This window comes from Ambystoma mexicanum, chromosome 6p (genome assembly GCF_040938575.1).
Source record: "Ambystoma mexicanum isolate Mex_15411 chromosome 6p, UKY_AmexF1_1, whole genome shotgun sequence".
NCBI lineage: Eukaryota > Metazoa > Chordata > Amphibia > Caudata > Ambystomatidae > Ambystoma > Ambystoma mexicanum.
The window spans coordinates 48,252,221-48,273,799 of NC_090935.1; the positions used below are offsets into that span (position 1 = coordinate 48,252,221).

The window sequence follows — 21,579 nt, forward strand, 5'->3', positions numbered from 1 at the left end:
ATCCCCTGCACATGGTACATTTCAAAAGAGCAACAATAACATATATGCAGAATAACATGGCAAAGTAAAACATTATAAAAGCTTACCCCATCGGCCCAGTCAGCCATGCCCACCAATCCCAGGCCTCATGTCCATCCAAGGCCACCTGGTGATATATCTTTGCTTGTAATTGTATAGTTTCAATGTCTTTGTAATAGTGCTGTCCCCCTCTGCGAATACTGCACATACACCTCCCTTGTGGACCAGCAATATGTCAGGAGCCATCGTGTTTTGCAGCGCGGTTGCTCCTATGCTGTGTATTTCTATCTGAATGCGCCCCAGTGCATCCACCGTGGCATTTGCAAATGTCTCTAATGAAGCAGATATATTCACTATTGCCTGTTCTAGATCATATGCACAGTTTTATGAAAGCCTGTGTTGCGGGTCACTGCCTTCCTCTTGTGTCTTAGTCCTGTCCACCCCTGTACTCTAAAATAGCATTGATCGTTAGTCACACATAATAGATTGTCTCATCATTAAAAGATGTGCTGATGGAGGCCACCAGGGGGCGCACAGGTAATGGCTGCCTGAGCGTTGGGTTCCCACTGAGGCTGGGCCTTTGCAGGGGAGTGAGCCCCCCCGGGACCCCCAAGGCGGACTCACCCGACAGGATCGAGCCGGTGACCCCCCCGTGACGCATCTGCTCGAAAGAGCGAAGCTCCAGGACCCCGGGAAGCCTGTCTACTGGCGGTGACGGAGGAGCGGCAGGACGCGCGTCAATCCCGGCGCGGTTGGGGCAGGAGCGGCCCGCCGAGGTGAGGGTGCTCTGGCGACAGGCCCGGCACTTTCTCACTCACCCGCCCCCCCAGCCCTAGCGTGGGGTGCGCCCGTCCTCGGGGTCGTGGGTCCGGAAGGGGACCCGGACCCTTGCCCCCACCCTCCCTTGGCCAGTGTGGGCTTGCGGTCCTGGTCCCGACGTCGGAGGCCGGGTAGCCGAGGCATTGGGGCCTGACGACCCCCGGAGGCATCACGAGAGGACTGACAGCATCGGGCCGGCCTAGGGGTGAGGGCTCCCGCAAAGCACTACACCACAGACGGGGTGGAATAGCGCCGTCCCCGCCTAGCGGAAGTGGTCCCCCTCGAAGCAGGGCCATCAGCGACCGCGTCGCCCAGCAGAGGGCCCCCACAGCATCAACGGACCACGGCAACCCGACAGGCGGAGCGGGGGTGCGTCCCCCCCTCCCCTCCCTCCCCCTGGGGGACTACAGGGCTTCGGTGGCCACCCCCGCCCTGTGGACGGACGAGGGGCGGCGCGCATCTGCACCCAATTCCAGCAGGTGGAGGCCCCTAGGCCCGGCCCCTGGGCGTGTGTCGGCCTCGCGGCGAAAGGCTCTGGACAGTAGTAAAGGAACGGCAACGAAGATTCACCCGCTCTGAGGAACATCGCCAGGACAGGAGTGAGATCCAGGTGTGAGGCCCCAACCGGAGCCGGTGGGGCGTGTGCCCGCCTGAAGGCTGTCCTCCTCCCACAGAGGAGCGCCTAACATTCGCAAGCTCTCCTGACACAGCTCATCCAAGCTTCCACGGGGCAGGGTGGTGTCCCCCTGTAGGACCCCCAGCCAGCGGAGGACCCCACAGGAGTTGCATTTCACGACTACATGAGCTGGCAAGAGACTCTGCGGGCATTCCGTTACAGGGAGTCGGAGAGCAACACCAGGGGCCCTACTTGCACTGGGGACATGGCCCATCCAGAGGCCTCGACGCAGTCCGCGTTGACGATGGAGAGGGGCTTCGCCTCCATCCTTCAGGAGATCAGAGAAATGCGATCTGACATAGCCCAGAAGTTCGAAAAGATGGACCAGAGGGTGGACAAAGTTGAAGACAGACTCCTACAAGTAGAAACTAACCCGTCTTCCTCAGCATCCCAAGAGGTTCTATTCAGCATGTGGCTGGCGGCCCTGGAGAAGAGGGACGAGGAAAGAGCCAGGCAAATGGATGACTATGAAAATAGGGAAAGGAGGAACAACCTTAGAGTTTTTGGGGTCCCGGAAGCGGAGGGCGAGACGGAGAGAGATTTGATCCGGGTGGTGAAGGACATTATTACCCTACTGTTTGCAGAGGAAATGACTACTGAACCCACGTTCGACCGGGTGCACAGAGCAGGGGGAAGGGCGGGGTGCCCCAGATCGGTCCTGGTTCGGTTCCACTATTATACCGAAACGACTAAAGTCCTGGAAGAAGCGAGGAAGGCAGGGGTGATTACTTACAATAACGCCCAGATCACCATCTTTCAGGACCTCTCCTCCTACACCTTAGCCAGACGCAGAATGTGCCGCCCCCTGACACAACTGCTGAAGGAGAAGGGTGTGCACTACAGATGGGGGTATCCCTTCTCCCTGGCCTTCGAATACTTGGGCAAACGAACAATGCTGGTTACGGAGGAGGACATAAAGGGAGCCATCCAGGACTATGTGGCGGAGCCTACCCCTCGGAGAGGCCCAGTAGGCCCAGAAGCACTCGGTAGGGGCTCTCCCGGGCAGTCGGGTGCTAGGAGGAGGAAAACAAGCTCGAGGAAATTCAGAAAATTGTATACCCCGCCGTCTGCAGTGGAGATGGAGCAGATTGACTCGGAGGGTTGAGGTCTGGGGCTCCCGGGCCTGCAGCGGAGCGGAAAGGGAAGACACGAAGGATGCGCTGATGACAGTTTCCCCTTGAACAGCAAGTACAATGTGGGCAATTGAAGGGGCACAAATATGGGGGGGGGGAGGCGGGAAATCCGGCCTCGGGGAGTGGATGGCCATTGAGGTTCGGGGATATCCTAACCATTCATGGACCGGGACCCGAAGATGGGGGGAGTCAGCCATACTCAGAGTCCCCCTGAAAAGCATATAATGGGGGGTGGACTGAGGGGACGAAGCTAGGGGGGCTCACAAAATCAAGCCTTGCAAACAACGCCTGGCCGGAGGGGACAGGCTGGTGGTCCGGCCAAAATGCCAGAAATGGCGGAACTAACTGGCTGGACGCCTGGGGGTGGTGGGGGTTCACAAATCAGTTGGGGTTTGTTTGTTGGGGAAGGAGTTGGGGGGACAGTTGGGGAAACATTCTATACGTGTCCAAACGAGGAAACAGAGGAGGCAGGGGGAGAGTTATGATGTGACGTTGCTGACCAATAGAGAGGGAAACTTAGATAATGGCTGACGACCGACCGGCCCTGGGAGTGGGTACCCTGAATGTGCGGGGTCTGAACACCCCTACGAAAAGGTCCCTGATCTGTAGGGAATGTAGGAGGGCGAAACTGGACTTCCTCTTCGTGCAAGAAACACACTGGGCGTGGGGAAAAGAGCCCAAAATGTGAGGGGCAGGAGTCGAGGAGGTTTTATACGCATCCCATAGGGTGAAGAAAAGAGGGGTGGCCATCCTAGTAGCTAGGGGTGTAGGTTTCGAGAAAGAGTCAGTCCTGAAGGACCCCGAGGGACGTTACCTGTTGGTGCATGGTTCCTTACAGGGCTCTCCCCTAGCCTTGGCAGTAGTGTACGGCTCGAATGAAGGTCAGGCCCTATTTTGGGAAGGTGTGAGGGACAGGCTCAGACTGTTTGTACAGGGTCCCTTGGTGGTGGGAGGAAATTTCAACATGGTCCTCGACCCATCCAGAGATAGAAGGCGGATAGGTCCCCCAACACCCTAGACCTGCAGACGAAGCCTTGGCTCGAAGCTTTCAGAGGGTGAATGAGAGCTTGGGCCTGGTAGACACGATCCTGAACCCCCGGACGGGCGTTCCCTCCTTCTCTTATTATTCCACCATCCACAACGCGTTCTCTAGGATAGATCACATTCTGGTGGACGAGATCCTTCATCCATATGTCGCAGGCTACGGGATAGATCCGGTCCCCTGGTCTGACCACGACTTGGTCCGAGTCTCCATAGTGGTGGGCTGGTGTAGGGAACGCAAGGGACGCTGGCAATGTAATGACGCCCTACTGAGAGACGAGGCACACGCTGAGGCTGCACTGGACGCCATAATGGAATTCTTTGATCTCAATGACAACGGGGAGGTGGGCACGCACATGCTTTGGGCCGCCTTCAAGGCCACCCTAAGGGGAGTACTTATAAAAATGGGAGCTCAGAAGAAGGGAGAGGGAGGCCCAGGAAAAAACCCTGCGAGAGAAAATAGCTCATCTCCAACCGCGGGGCTCTCCGGGAAAGGCCTTAGAGCGCGACCGGGTGGCCACGCTGGAGGACTACAGGCTCCAGCTAGAAGACCTGCTCCTACATAAAACGGAGAGGAGCCTCCAAATGGTAAAACAAAAATACTATGAAAAGGGGGACAAAGCGGATAGGATCTTGGCCTGGAAGTTGAGAGAGGTCCAGAGAAGCAGAAGGGTGAAGGAGGTAAGGGATGCCAGGGGGTCCCTTGGCTGTGACTCTCCCCACATAAGAGAGGCCTTTTGCCAATACTACAAGTCTCTATATTAAACTGAATATGATGGGGGTGATTCTTAGATAGAGGACTTCCTTAACTCCATACCAATCCCGTCCCTGACGAGAGAGATGTCAGAGGAGTTGGAGGGGCCAGTTACAGAGGAGGGCGTGGACAGGGTGATTAGTGGAATGAAGGTGGGAACCTCCCCTGGGGAAGACGGTTTTTCAGTTTATTTCTACAAGAGATTTTGTTCCTCCCTGACACCGTACCTAGTGAGGGTTTTCAATGCCGTGCTGGAGGGGGGCTCCCTCCCCGACTCCATGATGGGGGCCATAATAGCAGTTTTGCCCAAGGAAGGTAAAGACCCAGCGGAGTGTGCCTCCTACAGGCCCATATCATTGTTAAACATTGATGTCAAGATCCTGGCCAAGGTGGTGGGGAAGAGGATGGAGGGGATTATGCCAAAACTAGTCCATGGGGACCAGGTGGGCTTCATCAGGGGCAGACAGGGGTCCAATAATATTCGTAAAACATTAGACTTGTTCCACTTTGCCCAAACATCGGAGCTTGATGCGTGTGTCCTCTCGCTAGACTCGGAGAAGGCCTTCAACAGGGTCGAGTGGAGATACATGGAACTCCTTCTCCAGAGAATGGGCTTCGGGGCACACATTATGAGTTGGGTGGCCGCCCTCTACAGAGCCCCCACGGCAAGGGTACAGGTGAACGGGTCGCTGTCTGAATCCTTTCCTCTCTCCCGAGGGACAAGAAAGGGCTGTCCGCTCTCCCCCCTAATTTATGTCCTTACGATGGAGGCTTTAGCCATAGCGATTAGATCTCACCCAGACATCAAGGGAATTAGAAGGGGGAGGTGGAATTCAAGCTTTCCCTGTTTGCGGATGACAGCTTAGCTTACTTGGTGGACCCTGGCTCCTCGATCCCCCCCTCCTGGCCCTGTTATCCACCTTTGGGCGCTTCTCGGGTCTAAAAATTAACATGGCTAAATCTGTCCTGCTCCTAATGAGACCAGTGGACCCGGTAATAGATCCCCTGAGCAGGTTTCATGGGATTGCAGTGAGGAAAGACGCCATAAGATACCTGGGTGTTCTTCTTACTAGGGACTTTTCGAAATAAGGGCCCACCAACTACGACCCCATTATGGCAGAGATCACATCCGATTTGAGGAGGTGGGGTAAGATGATTCGCTCGTGGTACGGCCGAATCACGGCAGTAAAGATGAACATATTACCACGGCTTCTGTACCTCTTCACAGCGCTCCCAACTAGTATCCCCGCTCAGACCTTCAGGGACCTGCAAAAGGGGGTCCGGAACTTTGTGTGACAGGGGAGGACCCCGAGGACCGGGAGGGCTACCTTTACTCTACCGAGGGAGATAGGGGGATTTGGGCTTGCAGACTTTCATCTATATTTCTATGCCGCCCAATTGCGCGTCCTTCTAGAACATATGAAAGAGGGCCTGGAAACATACTGGTCTTACTTAGAGGATATGAATGTCCACCTATTAAAGGTCCAGGACCTTCTGTGGGCCCCGCGCAAGACAATCCCGAAACATGTGAGGTCCCACCTGACCCTTGGAGTCCTCTGGGACATCTGGAAGGAGGGCCCCCGGACAGCACACCTAACCACATGGCCGTCCCCGATGACCTCCCTATGGGGCCACCCTCTAAAACTGGGTAGCAGCGGGTTCCGGCACTCTCAGCAATGGTCGGACATGGGATTGGAATGGGCAGGTCAGATGTTCAGGGAGGGCGAATTCTTATCCTATGAGGACCTGGGGAGGCTCTGGGAGGTGGATCGCTTACCATTTTCAAATACCTCCTCCTTAAGGGCATCCTCTGCGATCAGTCGTGGGGTCCAAACTTGAGGAGACAACTGACTCCCTTCGAGAAGCTCCTTGACTCGGTGACCTCTAGAAAGGGTGCGGTGTCCAGTATATACAAAATCCTAAATACATACGACCTTCAGGGTAGGAGGAGCTTTCGCACGTTCTGGAACAACCTGGCAGGTGAAGAGATCTCAGAGGATGCCTGGGCCAGAATTTTCAAAATAGCGTTTCATGGGAACTTATTCACCTCGGATATGGAACATAACTTTAAAATTTTGCGGGGTAGCACAGGGACCCAGCAAAATTGTCTAAGATGTTTCCGGGGGTGTCACCAAGGTACCCGAGGGGATGCGGTCGGACAGGCTCCAGAGGCCACATGTGGTGGCATTGCCCGAAGGTCAAGTCCTATTGGGGGGCAGTGAGGGGCTGGATAGCAGAAGTAACAGAGGAACTCCTAACACATAATCCCCTGACCATGTTATTGGGACTTCCCCCGGAGGAAGCGGAACTATACCGTTACCCAAGAATGGTGGAAACCATGCTGAGGGCGGGCAGAGTCGCCCTTGCTCAGAAATGGAAGAGCCCGGAAACCCCCTCCAAGGATGATTGGACGAAAATAGTGAAAAACATGTTTTTGATGGACAAACTGACGGCCATGGTAAATAAAGACTCAAGCTCATTCCTCACGAACTGATATGCGGTACAACAAACTTGGGGTTGGGATGTCCATTGACCTTGATGTTCTTGCCCCAGATCTGAGAAGGACGAATATGGGCCCGAAAGGAATAGCAATAACATGGGGGTCCCACGGACCAGAGTTCGGGGGCACCAAGCCAGTTGGTGATTTGGTCACTTGTCGCATCGCCCTCGAGGCACAGGAATCGGTGTGAGCACTATGAGTCCCCATTGAAGATCACTTTGCACTGGACACGGTGAAAGGGGGTGGGGTGGTGTTGGGGTGGGGGGCCAGAGGGGGGGTGGGCAGGGGGTTTTCTAATGTTTTTGCCTGTTATGCTACAAAATGCTAATAAAAACTAAAGTTTAAAAAAAAAAAGATGTGCTGATGCAATTACAGCTATCAGGAGGCTCAACAGAGCCTCTTGAATCTAATATTACACCATGCATGTCATATCTAGGGACATTCATGTCCCTGTGTCCCTTATCATACCATGAACAGATCACCCTCCTGAACCCCCATATGTAGCTGTCTTCATCTATAATAATTGTTAGCGAGCAAAGGTCTGTATATCCTCACCATGCTATCAGACCGAGGTGCAGTATCAGTACTTCTATTCCCTCACTTTATACAGAACTGAGCAGTGATTGTGTCAGTCTAGAAAAATAGATACCTCTCACGACAAATGGCAATGTATCATATTGGCCGATGACCAACCGTCTCATGCACTAAACGTCAGAAATACAGACTCATAAGTTTGACCAATGAATGGCCATTTTGATGTAGTTAGAATCGCCATTTTGTTCACTAACGTTTGCTCATTGCTTTTTTGTTCAAAACTGCTTAGCCGAAAGCTTATACTGCTTATTCTGCTTATTCTGCTTCACTGATTACTTTGTTGTTCAAAGCGACAGAGCAAGGCTGCGAGGCCTGGAGTTATTCGTTGAAACACAATGTAGGCAGCCCCAGAGAGGAATGCCCAATCCCCTCCCGCATATAGCCTTGGAGGAGAGCAACAAGGCATTTAATCATCTCACTGATGCCAGCCAGTCTCGTTAATATGGTAGAAATGCTAGAAAGAAACAGCTAAAGGCTTGAATTATGCTTTTCCTACAGCCCCCCTTTCCTAAGCCCGGCAGAGCGTGCTGACTCCCAGGACACGAATAGCAAATAGGAGATAGCAAGGCCTGGAATGCGACTCTTCCCCCGTACGCAGCTTGCCTGCAAGAACAGAAGCACTGTGTTCTGTTCAACAAAGAAATATGTCTCTAGACTCGCAATGTTGCATATTGTTGCTAAAATAGATGTTTGAAGGTGTCATATTCGTCGAAATTGTCAATCATCAGACCTAGTTCAAAGAAACTGTACAATGGGCGTAATGAACATGTCATGACTGATTGCAGGATGTCCATTTTGTATATATGTAACTGATGTACGTTATTTGCTCTCTTGCGTCTGGAGACGTCTGGAGACACATGTCGCAGGGCGTGAGACCGAGTTGGCCAACTGAGACTATTTGCTTTGCAATAAACCCTAGCTTTTGGGAATACAACCTCATGTCTGGCGTATCAGTTTGTGTGTGGTGATTTGCCTTGTTTCCACTACGCGAGAGTCCCCTAGGGCCCCTTCAAGATGGCGCCCGAATAGGGACCCTCCCTCACTTGTTCCATCGTGTATGTTGTAAGATAAGAAAGGCGGAGAGAACGGCGAGGACGGGACGATCGAGCCGGGATCAAGAGGTGTTCGGGGCGCCCCTGTGTAAGTGATGAGACTCCTATGCAGATCTGCACACATCTGATCCCTGATCGACATACCCGGCCAGATACAAGGAGGCGAGGATCCCGAAATGAGGCAGAGCCAAGAGACGCAGACACAACGTCATTGGTTGCATCAGTATACGGACGAATTCTGTCTTGGAAGACAATTTTACTTATCAGGTGAGTCGTACCCCGATTCGAAATATCCCTGATATTGGTTGAGAGTTGACTTTGCAAAATCAAAAGCCCAGTGTAAGGTTGATTAGCCGAGGGTAAGGTTAAAACATGCCTGGGGTATTGTCCACCCTAGCAGGTTTTTTCCGCTGCGGTAGACAATCTTTGGAAGATGGCCAAGTTGCGCCACCTGGAGGAACGCCGGCATACAAGATGTATGTAAAGCATGGTGTGGGTGCAATAATGTTCTGAGAGATTTGGCATAAGCAAACCAGAAACCAAGAAGATTTTCAGTGGCCGATTAATGGGAGTTTTGAGATTGAGAGAATAGATAACTTGGAGAAGGTGTTGATAAGAAAGAAAGCACGTACCGCAGCATTCGATATCCTTAGGGACTGGAGAAGGGAAGCTATGCTTCGTTGGAGAAGTAGAGAGAAACATGCGCACAGGCTTAAATCAAAAACTGAGATAGCAGAAGAAAAGGAGGAGGAGGAGTGGACTGAGAGTCTGAGAAGGACAGGTAGACGCGAACAGTTGAACATAGAAAGAATATACCCACAACGAGAATTGCATATAGCAGATGATTTAATAGAAAAATGTTGACCGATACAAAGCGGGGTCCAAGACCAGAAAGTAAAACAAACGCGTCAGGAACTACTGTTCAGACCCTCCTGTTCCCCAAACCCCCGCGCCCCTCCCAATTGTTCAAATCCTAGCACAGCCACAGACTGCGCACATAGCACCTCCCATTAGCCAGCCAGTACCACAACAGTCACTTCCCGTTCCTGTTATCCCATCCGCACCTCCCGCCCTAGAAACAGACACAGTCCCGTCCGTCCCACCCGCGGTTGAACTTTAAACTATGGAGGCGAGAGATGGGACTGTACAAAGTGGATGCACAAGAGTGACCCGCAGTGCGATCAGCCAGGAGAGGAAGCAGGAATTACAAGTTCAGGCAGAGATGTATATAGATGGGAACAATGGGATGGCAGCATTGGACTCGATGTATGACTTCCGAAGAAGCAATGAAAGACAGGTAGTGTTGGAATGCATGGGTGAATATTTAGTGAGAAGATGGAAACAGTTAATTGGGAAATTACCGCCACAACGATTGTTAGATTTAAATGCATTAGCACGATGTAGAGAAAGAGATGAAGAAGTAAAGGAACATGTATATGGACTTTTTGAGCTTAAAAATTAACTTGATAATGAATATGCTGAAATGTTTAGCCCACCTGGGTATAGAAGCAAGGACGCTGGTAAAGGGGGGACGCAAATGGCGATTGTTGATGAGTTATTATTGTTAAAACAAGTGGGGGAGGATTTGAGAGCATGCTTATTGAAGACGAGAGTGCTACTTCAGCAAGTAGCGGGACACAAAAGAGGGAGGGGGAACGCACAAGGAAGGAGTAATTCAAATATGCATGGAGGACTGTTGTGGCAGAATCAGTGTGCATACTGCAAAGAGGAAGGGCACTGGAGAGCGCAATGCCCACATTTGCAAAATAGAACTGGGGTGGTCAGAGAAGACAGCACCGGGGGCACCCAGGAGCAAATGGACCGAATAGAAATAATATGCAGCAGCACCAAAGTAACCAAGGTGGTCAGAATCAAGCTCAGCATCAGAACACTACCAACCAGAGTCAGGGCCAGAGTAATCAACAACATGGGAATACCCAGAATGGGGGAGCTAGAGGAAGGGATGGAAACATTTTTGATGCACAACAAAATGCGTATTACAGCAATAGCAGTGATTACACATCGGACGATGTGTTATTCCCTCAATAGGGCAGCCTAAGACAGGGGTCGGAACCAGTGTCTATTCCCGTGAATCAGAAAGGACCCTATGTAGAGATGAGAGTCGGGGATACAGAGCACCGTTTTCTTGTAGATACGGGAGCACAAAAGTGTTCAATAGATCATCACTTGGTTCCAGATATACCACTGTCAGGGCAAAAGAATATTTCTGTAGGGTTCGCAGGTACACCAGTAATTAACTCAGTGTCCCAATCAGCCCCAGTAACAATAGGTCCATTCACTGAACATTGTCCATTTCTCTTAACAGATAATTATGGAGAAAACCTTTTGGAATTGAATTTATTGAAAAAACTAGGTGCAGTTATTCATTGCACTCCCGATGGTGTGTTTTTAACAATTTGGCCACAAGATGCACAGGTGTCTGAATTTTTGTCTAAACCCTTGCCAGGAGAGTTGAGTAAGGTGCCAATCTGTATATGGGCAACAAATGACAATGATGTGGGATGCTTAAAGATAGAGCCAGTAAAAGTGATTTTGAAAGAAGGGGTCATGCTGCCGCGTATTCCACAGTACAGAATTTCAGCTGACGGAGAGCAAGGATTGAAAAGGATTGTTTCAGATTTTGTGAAATTAGGGGCAATTGAGGAAATTGCAGGTAGCACATGCAACAGCCCCATTCTTCCGGTATACAAGAAGGGAGATAACGAGGTACCCTATTGTTTCATAATTGATCTGCGCGCGTTAAACAAGGTAGTCGACCCTCAATTTCCCTTGGTGCCAGACGTCACCACCATTTTGACAATGATACCTGCATCAGCAGAATACTTTAGCGTGATTGACTTAAAGAATGCTTTCTTTAGCATTCCAGTGAGCAAGGACAGTAGATATTTGTTCGCGTTCACTTTAGGAGGACGGTCATTCACATTCACGTGCATTCCACAAGGATACACGGAAAGTCCGAGTATTTACAGCAGGGCATTGAAGGAACAACTAGATATGCTAGAGCTACCAACAGGTTGTGTATTGCTACAATATATAGACGATCTGTTGATCGCTGCAGACACAGAGAAGATTTGTAAAGAAAGTACCATTTTACTATTAACACACTTAGCAGTGCATGGCCACAAAACCAGCTTGAAAAAATGTCAGTATTGTCGAAAGGAAGTGGCGTATTTGGGTTACTTACTTTCGAAAGAAGGGAGAAGACTAACGCCAGAGCGAATAGAGAGCATTTCTGGTATGCCTATTCCAAAAACACAGAAAGGAGTCAGAGCCATAATAGGCATGGCTTCTTATTGCCGGCAGTGGATTGGAAACTTTGCATTAATTGTGAAACCAATGGTGGCATTGACAAAAAAGGATGCTGTGATGCCTTTGCAGTGGAATGAAGAATGTCAGAGAGTATTTGAGTTGTTGAAAATTGCATTATGTTCTGCTCCAGTTTTGGGCACACCAAATTATGGGAAGATTTTTAGACTGTATGCGAAAGTGAAGGATATGCATTGGCTGTTTTGACACAGGGACAAGGTGGAAGAAATAGGCCATGCGGCTATTTTTCTTCTGCGCTGGACCCTGTAGCGCATGCACTGCCACAATGTTTGTGAGCTGTTGCAGTGGCTGCTGCGTCAGTGAAATAAACGGAAGGGATGGTATTGGAGCACACTTTAATTTTGATGGTGCCACATGCCATAGACATTCTACTAAATAGAACACAGACGCAACACCTCACCTCTGCTAGACTGACTAGATATGAAATCATCTTATTCGCGCCCCTCATCCAAAATATGAGGTGTAGCGCTTTGAATCCAGCAGAATTAATGCCACTGCCCACAGAGGAACTTGGTGACAACAAATCACCTCCCCATGATTGTTTAATGGTTACTGAGGAAGAAACGAAGGGGAGAGTTGATTTAAGTGACACCCCACAGAAAGAGCCAGATGGAGAGTTATTTTGGGATGGCTCTTGTTTTAAATTACCTGATGGCACATCAACTGCCGCCTTCGCTATCACTACCCTAGAGAGCGTTGTAGAAAGCAAAATAATCCCCTACAACTCGGTACAAGCCGCAGAAATAATAGCCTTGACCAGAGCCTGTGAGATTTCTGAGAATTTAAACGTGAACATATATACTGAAAGCCAGTATGCCTTTGGCGTGGTTCATAACTTTGTCCGACTCTGGGCTGACAGGGGTTTCTTGACATCACATGGGGCCAGAATCCAACATGGCCCTTTGATTGTACGATTGCTGTCTGCACTCACATTTCCAAAGCACCTAGCAATAGTGAAATGCGAGGCGCATAAAAGAGTGACATGTAAAGTGAGTTAGGGAAACGCATTTGCAGACAGGATTGCGAAACAAACTGCCACCGATTTAAATACCAAAATGATGACAGTACAGTCTGAGGAAGTGCCTTGCATGATAGAAGATGGGATTGCCACTGTCAAAGAAATGCAGGCCGAAGCTACTGCTGATGAGATACAAGTGTGGGCTGAGGGCTCTGCTGAATTAAATTTGGAGGGTTGTTGGGTGGACAAGAGAACTAAAAACTGGATGTTGCCGAATTCCTATGTAAATGCAATGGTAACAATGGCCCACAGCCCTACCCACATATGTGCCAAGAAAATAATCCAGCATCTAGCTACGGTATGGGAGAATGTAAACATAAAAAAGAATGCAGAAGGGTTGGTCCAGAACTGCATCACGTGCTTACAGCACAATGTAGGAAAGGGCACAGTGACTCCGACAGGAAGTTTTGGCCCTCCCTCTATGCCTTTTGAGGTAATCCAGTTTGATTTCATAGAAATGGAGTGTTGCCAAAACTTGAAATATGTTCTAGTGGTAATATGTGCATTCAGCAAATGGGTGGAAGCATATCCTTTAAAGGACTGCACGACAATGAGCACGGCAAAAGTAATCCTAAAGGAATATTTTTCCCGGTTCGGCCTGCCCCGTGTCATATGGTCAGATAACGGTCCACATTTTGTGGGCGCAGTGATATTACAGATATGTGCAGGTCTCCAGATTGATAAGCGATTCCATAGTTCGAGACATCCGAGTTTGGCCGGTCTTATTGAACGACATAATGGAATCTTAAAATCTAAGATCAGTAAAATATGTGCAGGAAGCAAGTTGAGTTGGGTGGACGCATTGCCATTAGCGCTATTGTGCATGCGCACGTCAGTACAGGCAAGGACTGGGCTCTCCCCGTACGAAATTGTCATGGGGAGGCCGGCGAATGTTTGGTGCGCACCTCAGCCTAAGCGGCTTTGCGAAGTTGAGCACCCTGTGCTTAGTACTAATTGTGGCCTTTTAATACAAAAATTACGTTTGATTCATCAGCAGGTGCAGGAGGCTTTACCCGTGAGGTATACTGGTCGGGGGCATGCGCTGGACCCAGGAGACTGGGTGCTACTTAAAAACTTTGAACGAAAGACATCGTTAGCACCCAGATGGCGTGGCCCCTATCAAGTACTTCTGGCAACCCAAACAGCGATTCGTGTGGATGGGAGGAAGGCGTGGATCCATGCCACGCATGCTAAAAAGATCCCACCAACACTGAAAGACTTGCCTGTCCGAGACGACCAGAAAGAAACAGCAGCTCCAGAATCGACAGAAACTGTTGCCAGTCCCTTACTACAGAATCTGCCAAAACTTGAAGGGAAGCTTGAAGCGAAGCCTGGAAGGATTGATATAAAGGAGAAAGGGCAAAGAGTGCCCCAACGTTGGCCAGCTGAATCTGCATCACTGCGGGCCGACACAAAGCGTGTACCACCTTGGCGCCCACCAGCATCTGCCATTGTGCCACTGCCTGAAACGAAATATGCATCACCGCTGCGGCACCCACAGCCACTTGTTATTGCGCCACAAGACTCTGAGTTTGAGTCTGGGAGTGCACCGGCACTATTCATTGACCACACTGTACCAGGAGCTAAACAGTACAATCTGTGGCCTCGAAAGAAGGAGTGATCGAATCTGCATTTCATTGATCTTTCATCATTGCCTCTGGTTCCCAGCACGGATGGAAAAGGAACTGGAGGTCTAGAGGAGAGAAGAGTGAGAGTTGTACAAATCGGGCAACTCAAGACTCGCGGCTCCTCAGTGCGATCATAAAAATCCATGTGTCCGGAACCCGAGTGAACAAGCGGGGCGCACATGGTACAAAGGCAATTGATAAACTGCTCTGGAGTTCTTTTGAGCAACATGCGAATGCATAATGATCTTGCCTAAACGAGTAAGCAATCCGGGCTGCTAAGAACTGGCAGAATTAACTGTTCACATTTATCGAACTTATTGACATTCGGACGAGTGCCACAAGGAGAGATATTCACGACGACCACTGCAGAAGAAGAAGGACTGTGAGAGAGAGAATGCCAGAACCAGCTTTAGCCTCCTCCTGCACCGCTGCTGATAACAAATTAGGTATAAAGACTGAAAAGTTAGGAAAAACACATTGTCGAAAAAACTGTATGCTGATCTTAACGATAGTTATGTGTGTTATGAGTATGTTAGCACCAATAATGATAGCGTTGATACTATGGTACGTGGAAGCAACACACCCATTGAATATGCTCTTGCCGGTTATTAATATCTCCACCACTGAAAGCCCGGTTCATGTAATTACTTACACCTTGTCCCCAATGGAGGAGAGGCACAGAGAAGGATATGGGAATAACATCCTATTGCTCATAATGAATATGACACATGCAATTTTAAAGAAAAATAATTGCTGGGTATGCGCCCATTTACCGCAGCATGCTGGGAAGGGAATAGGTTGGTATGTGCAGCCATTACCATTAAATTCTGCATACAGTGCATCACTGAGTGCATTATTTTATGGGAAATGGAATAAGAGTGATACGGGTCAATTAGATAAAACAAACATGAATGAATTTGAGGAAATAATTATGAGACACGTAGGCTGCTCTATGTTTCATAAAGCACGAATGTTAATCCAAAAACCTACGCCTAAACCTGTAAGACCAGATAGATTGTCTCCACCATCCAAAACATCAGTAATCACGTTTCGTGTTAGAGCAGAAGAAAATAAAGATGCAATGCCCCCTTCCTATACAGTGAATTATAGCCCACGAACAGTCCCTTTTTGCCTAAAGAAGAAAGGCTCCTATTCAGTAGGAACGTTTACTGGTTGCATGAATACAGCGGTTCTCAAAAGAGAAGTAGAACCAGTGTAGCTAAGTGATCCCGTTTATTTTATATGCAGAGAAAAAGCGTATCCCTGGTTGCCCAGAAACTGGGGAGGCACATGTTATTTGGGCCTACTGTTCCCAGGAGTGTTCCTCTTGGAGACAGCAGATGTAGCTAGGCTATCCAGATCTAGGCCACAAAGAAGTACAGAAGGCACTTTGATTACAGAAGACTTATCAAAATCATTCGTACCATTTCTGGCCCAAGCAATACATTCCTATAACATAAGGCAACTGTCCAGAATATTAGAGAATACAATAAACATAACAACAGATATACTATACAACATGACGCTAGAAGAAATTGGGATTAGATTAATGACGTTGCAAAATAGAATGGCTCTTGATGTAATCCTGATTGATCATGGGGGGTTTTGCAAAATCGTGGGATCAGCGTGCTGCGTATTCGTAAATGACTCCTCCCCTACGATTTTTGAAGCGATAAGAAAGTTACGCGTCCTGAGTTCTGAACTCCATACCATGAATGGGAATTGGGAGGCAGAGTCCTGGTTCTGGGAGATATTACGTGCGTGGGGATGGAAGTTAATTGCAATACTAGTAGTAGTTTTCGGAACATTTATGACTTGCTGTTGTTGCATACACTGTCTGCCCCTAGTTTGCACTGAGATAAGTGAAGAGTGTATGCATATGGTAACCCAAAAACAAACACATAGCCAAGATCATAAAGATACTCATGAAATGAAAACAATAGAAGAATTCATGGCCATAAATATTGGTGAGAATGAAGACGCATATATTGGCATGCAAGATTCAGGTTCAAATTCAAATTCAGATACTTCAGACACATCATCAGAGGAGGATGCAATGTATGGATAAGGCTTTTGGCATCGGCCAAAAGGAGGGGTTTGTCAGTGTAGAAAAATAGATACCTCTCACGACCAATGGCAATGTATCATATTGGCCGACGACCAACCGTCTCAGGCACTAAACATCAGCAATACAGACTCATAAGTTTGACCAGTGAGTGGCCATTTTGATGTAGCTAGAATCGCCATTTTGTTCATTAACATTTGCTCATTGCTTTTTGTTCAAAACTGCTTAGCCAAAAGCTTTTTCTGCTTATTCTGCTTATTCTGCTTCACTGATTATTTTGTTGTTCAAATCGAAAGAGCAACGCCGCGAGGCCGGGAGTTATTCGTTGAAACACAACGTAGGTAGCCCCAGAGAGGAATGCCCAATCCCCTCCCGCATAAGAGCCTTGGAGGAGAGCAACAAGGCATTTAATCATCTCACTGATGCCAGCCAGTCTCGTTAATATGGTACAAATGCTAGAAAGAAACAGCTAAAGGCTTGAATTATTCGTTTCTTACGGCCCCCCTTTCCTAAGCCCAGCAGAGCGTGCTGACTCCCAGGACACGATAGCAACTAGGAGATAGCAAGGCCTGGAATGCGACTCTTCCCCCGTACGCAGCTTGCCTGCAAGAACAGAAGCACTGTGTTCTGTTCAACAAAGAAATATGTCTCTAGACTCGCAATGTTGCATATTGTTGCTAAAATAGATGTTTGAAGGTGTCATATTCGTCGAAATTGTCAATCACCAGACCCAGTTCAAAAAACTGTACAATGGGCGTAATGAACATGTCATGACTGATTGCAGGATGTCCATTTTGTATATATGTAACTGATGTACGTTATTTGCTCTCTTGCGTCCCTCGAGGTCTGGAGACACACGTCGTGGGGCGTGAGACCGAGTTGGCCAACTGAGACTATTTGCTTTGCAATAAACCCTAGCTTTTGGGAATACAACCTTGTGTCTGGCGTATCAGTTCGTGTGTGGTGATTTGCCTTGTTTCCACTATGCGAGGGTCCCCTAGGGGCCCCTTCAAGTGAAGACCCTCCCTTTCCTGTTCCTGTTCTAATCATCTGACCATGCTATCAGACCAAGGTGCAGTATCAATACTTCTATTCCCTCACTTTATACAGAACGGAGCAGTGAGTGAAGACCCTCCCCTTTCCTGTTCCTGTTCTACTCATCAGTCCACTGTAAATGGTTCTGCTATGAAAGGTGAGCCCTGTTAGGTAAGCTGTTCATAAATGTGAATAATCTTCCCGACCTGAGTCAACCCCAGAACTTTTTGCTATGAATAGGTAACTATTTTACCTTGTCCCTATGTAAAGGGGAATCTTTTACCACTCTCTCAGTCTTTTACTCTTTTTATGGCTGACCTGTTTATGTCTCTCCACAGTGTATGGTTGACATAGTTTCCTACAACTTTTGGGCTTAGGCTGGGTTGCCCCTATGGGTTTCCCCTATGGGTTCCCATGTTAATTTCTCTTTCATGTGCATCCCCTTTACATTTTATATAGTGAGCCAGCACACCCCGCCTTATGTCGGGTGCTGGGGAGATACCAGGGAAGTGAGAAAGGGAATACAGTGTAATATTGTTGTTACAATTGCAAGTTAACCTGAATGACTGGTGGCAGTGAAATTATTTTAATGACTTTTGGTCAGATTACTTGCAGACTGTCAAATCAGCCGCGGTAATCCACAGTACAATCAACCATCTGCTGGAATGGTGGGCTCCCTTTTCCTCCATTTCTCTTTTGCTTGTTGCTTCTTAGGTCTTTTTCTGCCATCCTAGGTGGGAAAGACCTTGGCTGATGTTTTGTCTTCAGTTGGAACTCCCCGCCGAGGCTCCAGAGTGTCTGTGAAGGCAGGAAGTGAGGAAGGAGGCCAAAACTCTGCAGCCCTTTGTCTTCCACCATGCCTGAAAGGAACCAGTTCCCACTGCGGTTTGGGGGGACTGGCTGTCCTGATTGGACATATTCTGTTATAGAGATACAGTCCTGATTGGACACCCAGCCGCTCCTTGGAGAGTTTGCAGAGGTAATGCTGTGGTTCCTGTATGAAAGTCAGACCCTGGAAGCTGTTGACAAGTTGACCACTGGAGCTGAATCTGAAGAGGAAGAAAAGACAACTAACGCTTTCCAGCAACCGGAGAGCCTGCTGTGCAACCACAGACTGATATAGCCCTTTATTCCAATCAACCTGGGGTTCCTGAATGCAACAACTCCTACCCAGAGGTTGGTGCGACTCACTAGTCTTGATAAGGCCTGCAAAATAAGCCATCCCTCAAAGTGCTGTGACCTTGCTGGGCTGCAAATCGCCAATACCAGAGGACCTCCTGCCTCAGTGCAATGCAACGTCTTCCGAAGTCAGATTCTTGCAGAAACTTTGGAGGAAACCTGCCGGACCTACAGAGACATAAGTCAAAGCCCTAAAGTCCCATCACCAGAGGGCATGTCCGAGAGAGTGAAGATAATCTGACCAGCGATATTCGTTCTTCATCTGGTTCCTGTAAAAGGTCAACAAAACCAGGAGCCATGAGAATACTTGAAGAATCCTTTGTTGGAAGCCTCCTCTGGCTACTGCTGCTGCAAGTTCCCATCCAGTGTCCATTGCTTTCGTATACAGACTGGAAATCCAGGGATCAGGTCCTGTGCTGCTGCATCCTAAAGGCATCCACCCAGAAGTTCTTTTCTGATGAGGTACTGTGTGGGCTTGGGTAATACTTACCTTAAGTCTTGCTTGAATCCTGGGAAGCTGAGTGGGTGATGCAAGTCTTTGGGAGGTTTGCCCATACCATTCGCCCTGGTCTAATAGTGGAATGCATCTATGGAGCCTTCTGTGACATCCCTGAACACTTTCAACTAACTCTAAAGTGAATACTTACTTGTCTGAAGAGATATCGTCTGGCACTCTAACTTTCCTGCAACGGAACCCTATCCTGACCCCTACAGCTGCCTCCTAGACCACGAGGGTCCCTCTTCTGCCTCTGAGAAACTCATGCCCTAAAATAGGGAAGGAATGTAAAAGAAAAGGCTCCTGTTGTGAAATTATGACTCTGACTTGGCCGCTTTGAAACACAAGTGCAGAGCGGAAGTGGCAGACATCTAGCTCATCCTCTGACAAACTGGCCTGCCGCCTACTCCAAAGGCAATATCATCTCTCCATCTGATGCAAGAAGAGGGCTCATGTCCAAGCCTACATCGCTGGAGCCACCAATAACACAGCTGAACTCTTTTAAATCTGCAAGGAACTTCCAATCCTACCGCAGTCTCCTTTTCTCCTCCCCCCTCCCAGGCCATCTGCTCTGCACTGGCAAACCCACTTGTCCACCAAAACCCTAGACATCCAGTCCACTCTCTTCTCCCCCTCTTTGCCCCCCACTTCTCTTGCCTCCCTTGCTCCCCCTCACCACCATACTCTCCTCGTCCTCTCCCATTGCACCAGATGAGATCTCTAGAGTTGTCCGTTCTATGAAAGTTTCCTCTTAACAGGTGCTCAAGGACAGCATCGCCTCTCTCGCTCCAGCTTTGACTGACCTCTGAAACCACAAGTTGTCCACTGGCTCCTTCCCTCAAACACTCTTGTGCACCCTCTCCTAAAAAGTCATCTGCTGACCCTTCTTCACCAGCTAACTATCGCCCTATCTCTATCACCCCATTCTTGGGCAAACCTATGGAAAAGCTGGTCATCCCCAACTTATCCTCCACACTGAAAGAGCCAGCTGTCTCCACGACCAACCAGTATGGGTTTAGTGCTGCCAGAGGCATGAAAACTGCTCTCCTGAACACTTGTGAAGACCTACTCTCCAACTTGGACTCTAACACTCCCACTGATCTGATCCTCCCTAATCTCTCTTCTGCTTTTAACAGAGTCAACCATTCCAGCCTCATAAACCGTCTCCATGATACCCTAGGCATCACAGTCTGGTGTTGGGAAGGGGGCAGCCCCCCTACGTACGAGATGCATTTGAGGCACTGTGATGAGCCAGGGGGCGGGGGGACAGTGAGAGGGACGCCTTCCCATCCAGCAGGGCCCCATGCTAATATAACCAATCATAGGTTAACCATATGGCATCGCTATTCTGCGTAGATATAATTTTTTGTTCTTTTTGTCTTTATTAAGTGCTTACGGCTGCCATCAGCCTTTTACACTAAAATCATTACAGATCATCTTTACATATCACAAACATAAAATCAATATTTCGTAAATAACAGAAATATAAAATCTGTTTGATTTAAAACCTAACAATACATTTCAATGACATCATACAGTTCATATAACATGTTTACACACAAAAACATCAATTCTAATGTAAAACTATCAATGTCCAATGGGTCTTCACTTCATAGGATTACAGTGTGTGTTTGGCTTCCAAAAGAACAATGGCCCTAAGCCATACATGATAAGTGGCTTTGGCTGTCACATATGACTTAGCCAAAATTGATCCGCCTCTGGCATGACAAAATTTGGATGGCATTTAGCATAGCAGTCTCCCAATTTAGGGCAATGCATTAGAATGTGCCGTACCGCCTAACCGGCACACACGATCCTCCAAAGGGATAGACTTTCCAAGCTCCCCTTACTGCGTATACTGGTAGAATATCTACACGCATATAGAATATAAAATGAAGCAGGGCACTGGTAAGGCCACTTGACTAAATATTGGTGAGGACCCATCTTAAAACCCCCCTGATGGGAGTGGGCCACATATTTACGTCTTTCTGCCAGTGTTGCCAATGTGAGCACCCGATCATAGTGCTTTCTCTTGGCCATAAGCTTACTCAGAAACACCAGGACCTCATGTTCATTAATACAAGTAAAGGATATTTCTGAACAGTATAGGGCAAACATCCTCTCCAACTCCTTAAACCAAACACTGCCTGTCAATCATAGATAGAATAGAAGGCCTGCACAGTAAATGCGGCACAAGGCCACAGAAATCACCAGTCATGCCCG

General features: G+C 48.6%; 1 protein-coding gene and 1 pseudogene across 1 annotated transcript in view; one reads left to right on the plus strand and one right to left on the minus strand.

The window, feature by feature from the left end:
• The window catches only part of LOC138511193 (zinc finger protein 84-like), a 604,912-nt gene that overhangs the window by 376,627 nt on the left and 206,706 nt on the right, over positions 1-21,579 (plus strand). The window lies entirely within an intron of this gene.
• Positions 1-21,579, minus strand: part of LOC138511195 (zinc finger protein 585A-like) — a 139,472-nt pseudogene that overhangs the window by 115,220 nt on the left and 2,673 nt on the right.